Source organism: Vidua macroura, chromosome 9, assembly GCF_024509145.1.
Source record: "Vidua macroura isolate BioBank_ID:100142 chromosome 9, ASM2450914v1, whole genome shotgun sequence".
NCBI lineage: Eukaryota > Metazoa > Chordata > Aves > Passeriformes > Viduidae > Vidua > Vidua macroura.
Genome location: NC_071579.1, coordinates 18,151,416 through 18,155,713, shown reverse-complemented (window position 1 = coordinate 18,155,713; position 4,298 = coordinate 18,151,416).

Genomic DNA, 4,298 nt, shown 5'->3' with positions numbered 1-4,298 from the left:
TGCATGTGTAATGCACGTTATTTGAATAACCAAAACCAAACATGAAACATAAACCATGTGCTTCTGTTCCAACGCTTGTGGAGCTCAGATGTGCCGAGGCACACATGGCTTCTGCTGAATGTCTTGTGCATTTAGTCACCTCTGAAAACTTAAGGCAAGTTCCCAGTATGCTGAGATTTTAAGCTGCACCTAGGTGGATTGACACAAAGTAGGGACATATATTCTGACTTGTTTTTAGCCTGGCCTTGTATTTTTTTTCCTTTAATTGCTTTCTAGAAAAGAGACTTAATTCAGTTTGATTAGTAATTATAAAAATTCTTTCAACTGCAAATCAGCCTTTATGTTAAATTAAGCACTGCATTTTGCTAACCAAATATGCACTGTCTCCCTACATTTAAGTAGTTGTAGAGATGAGTGTACAATTGTTCAGATTATAGGTTGTAATGAATGTTCAGATTATAGGTTGTAATGAAATTCTGCATCCCCAATTCTTATTTGCAACAGTTTGTCAAGTTCTAATTGGATTCAGTTAGTGTTTGGCAATTTGCTTTGCAAGCAAATCTCCTTTCAGTGCAGGAAGGAAAAAATGTTTTGAATCTAAAAATGGCTTTCTGAAAGGTAGTATTATTTGTAAATAAAATAACATTTTCCTAAACACTGCACCATTTAGCGTTTCATAAGTAGCAGATTTTTAAGGCTGTAAAAAGATTTAAAGAGTGTAGTTGAGGGGAATCTTCCTTTCTTTCTTTTACCTTTAGTTTCAGTATAGTTAGTTAATTGGGTTGGACTTGTAGAAGGAAACTCCGTCCATCAAGGAGGAAATTCTTCTCCTTGCAGATAATGCAATGTGACCAGAAGTCCACTTTAGCTCTCAGGGAACACTGGTACCAGTGCAGAGCAAACTGCTTCTGATCAGCAACTTTATTTGCAATGACATTTCCTTAACAAATTTTTAACATTGTCATTGTGAGCATGTAGTGATGAAACATTCAGCAATAAAAATTACTTGAGTGGGATAGATAAAATTATATTAATTTAGGTGTTATGGCTATTTAATTAAAAAGTGATAATTTTTATTTTGAATTTCACTTCCAGAACTACTCTTTCATTTTTAGAGTGCAGAAGGAAAAATATATCACATTGGTTCATCTCTTGGGGTAACTACCAAGAAAATCCTAAATTTATTCTATTAAATGCAAATATTAGAGAGAACAATAATAATAGTTACTGATAAAGTAGAAATAACCATGAATCATTCATGATGTATTAAATAAAATTCATAGGAAGATAAGACTCTAAGATAAGTTTAGAAGTAAAAAGACTGAGCCATTTCACCACAGTGATGATCTGCAGTCCTCTCTAATGTGAACTGCAATCAAATGTGTTTAAATTCAAATCAATATTGTTCATTTGACTTAATTTTTAGAATATTCAATATAATTAAAAATATTCTGCTATACTGGACTATTTGTATTTAAGTGCAATAAAATGTTACAGAACAGCATGTTAAGTGATGGTGGAGATTTAGTCAAATCTGAGTAGTACAGATATGTGAAGGCAACATTTAGCAGCAGTCAAATTTTTTGTTATGTGTGAACAGCTTGAGCTGTGTGTGAGAGAAATTTAAGTTGACCCTCCATCTGAAAAACTGTATTTTCAGTTCTCCCTGGTTTTGTTTAATTTAAGTAAAAGAAACTTGTTACTGTTTTCTTAAACTGACCTATTGTGAGATTCCCTGTTGTACCCCTGAAAAGGGGAGCTGGCAGAACAGTGCTTGTTTGCACTTGTATTGCACTGAATATAACTTTACTGCAGGTAGTCCCAAAACTCAACCTTTGCATGTCACTTTGTTGGCAACTTTCAAGCAGAAATCAACTGAAAGTTTTTGGTTTTGTTTGCTGACTCAATGTTTTTGCAACAAATACGAAAGTAAATGATTTTGGCTTTGGGTCTCATATTTCTTTGGTTAATTTCCTGTTTTCTTAGAACAAGCTTTATTGGTTGAAAGAAAGGAGGAAAGGTAAACCAGACCAGAAAAATCCAATGTGAAAGTTGTAGACATTTATGAAATCAGATTTCAAACACAGAAAAATATATAGAATATGTATTACCTTACATTTAATAACTGGTTTGGCAAGATAAGTGCATTCAGAATTGATACCCAAGGATATGTGCAGGCAGGGGATAAGTACTTCCATGGCTGTTCAATATATGCATTTTTTTCTGTATTCACTGGCATTTTACTTCATTCTAATTAATGCTAAAATTTTGAACAGTTTCAAGTAGAATAGTCATCACATTTATATTCTGTAAGAACCCCGAGTGAGTCTTCATCACAACTTATCAGTTTTTATAGCAGATGGGATAATATACAACATCATTAGTGCCAGTAAATTAATACTTTTAGAAAACTACATACTAGTTTTATATAGTTTCTGCCATAACTGCTGGTTTCAATGCTTTCCTAGCTAGGCCAAGCTTGAAAATTAACTGTTACTGATTCTGAACAAAAATTCTGATTTAGACCTCTTGCAAATAACTTCTTGTTACTTCTGTTTCTTCCTAGAGTAGTAGTGTATCTTGGAGCAAAAGTCTCTGGAAATTTTGGCCACAGGTAAACCCATCAGTATGTAGTGTCTAATTGAGACAAATATGTGTGGGAAGGTGGAAAGAAATACCTGTGGAGTGTGTGACTGTGCAAAGATATTGAACTTAGCATAGAGCTGTGCCCAAACTAATTAGTTTTCTGATATACAAGCATGATTAGCCCACAAACAGCAGTGTGCTAGTACAGTTCTGTTGCTGGGATTGGAGCTGGCATCTCTGGATCTCATAGTGCAGGAATTACTGTGCTGCCACAGTGTCACCAGTGCAGGTACCAGTTTACTGAATGTTACAGAAGTTGTAGGAAGGGATAGAATTAAGCCCTTATATTCTAGTTGTGATGATATCCCATATCTTCAAGGAACACTTTAGGAGAGTGACTTTCTTGTTACAATGCAGATGCTGTAGCAGTAGACTAAAGCAGGCATATGAAGATTGAAAAATATGAAGTTTAACAACTATAGGTGCTCTTCTAAGATGAACTTGAGAGAATTGCTTACAAGCTGTTTAGGCAATGACCAGCAAGTTCATGTCCAACAAAAGCTACCAAAAGATGGTTCTGATGTTTTTGGAAGAGAAACAAAGTGGGAAATGCCCAAATGTGAAACTTAAAGATATTTTGACAAAACCATGCAAATAATTGGAATTGATGTATATGCTTAACATGGGGCTTACAGCATGTAACCGCTGAAAATGTATAGGTGTATTCTGGAACAAAACATTGGCAGAGTAAATTATAAGAGTGATCTAGATTAAATTTTTACATCTGGTAGTTGTAGCTTGATTTTTTTTTTTTTTCTTTTCATTCAGGTAGCTGTACAATTGAGTCCTAAATTTGGCCACAAATGGCATCTTCATATTTGCATTTTGCTGTGTTGTTCTCAGTAAAAGAAACACACATGACAGTTTCACTTTTAAATCTGCCCAGGGAAAAAGGTAACATTAAAACTGTTTGGTTCCGATATCAACACATTTAGAATTTAGTCTCGGAATTAATTGTAAATTGTTAGATTAAATGAGATTAAATATTTGATTATCAGCACTGAATAATGTGCTTGGATGTGAACTCAGTCCTTGAAAAAATGTGCAAGAGTTACCTGAGGTATATTCTAGGAGCCTTGGTGTGATAATATATAGAAAATAAATGAATTTGCTTCTACAGTGGTTCAAAATAACTAGCAATGCAAAAATTCAGTGAACTACAGGCAACTCGAGTGTAACTGTGTAGAATGTGGGGTCTAATGTATTATATCTAGGCTTTCCATTCTCCTCCTAAAAGCATGCTTTCTGCCAAGCAGCTTCATCAAAGTTCAGTCTGGGAGTTTGACAAATGGTGTTTGCTCATCCTTAATACTTGTACCAGTGCATACACAGAGCCACTTTAAAGATCAATTATCATTTTAACATTCCATGACAATGCTTTTTGCTATTGTCTCAATCAGTCATGCCACAAAATAAACATAGGAAGTACAATATATGTAGCTAATTTTGCCAGAAAACCATGATGTTTATTGCTTGGTTTTTGTAACAAGTTTCTGCTGTCAGCAGTCTCTCTGTCTGGCTTTTTGACTTGACAACACCACAAAGGCATAATGATGTTCCCTTTCAAGCACAGGCATTTGAGAGTTCGTGCTGACTCAAGCAAGTACCAGTGCTACCAAATACAAAGCACTATGAAGGTACCCCAGCAGAAC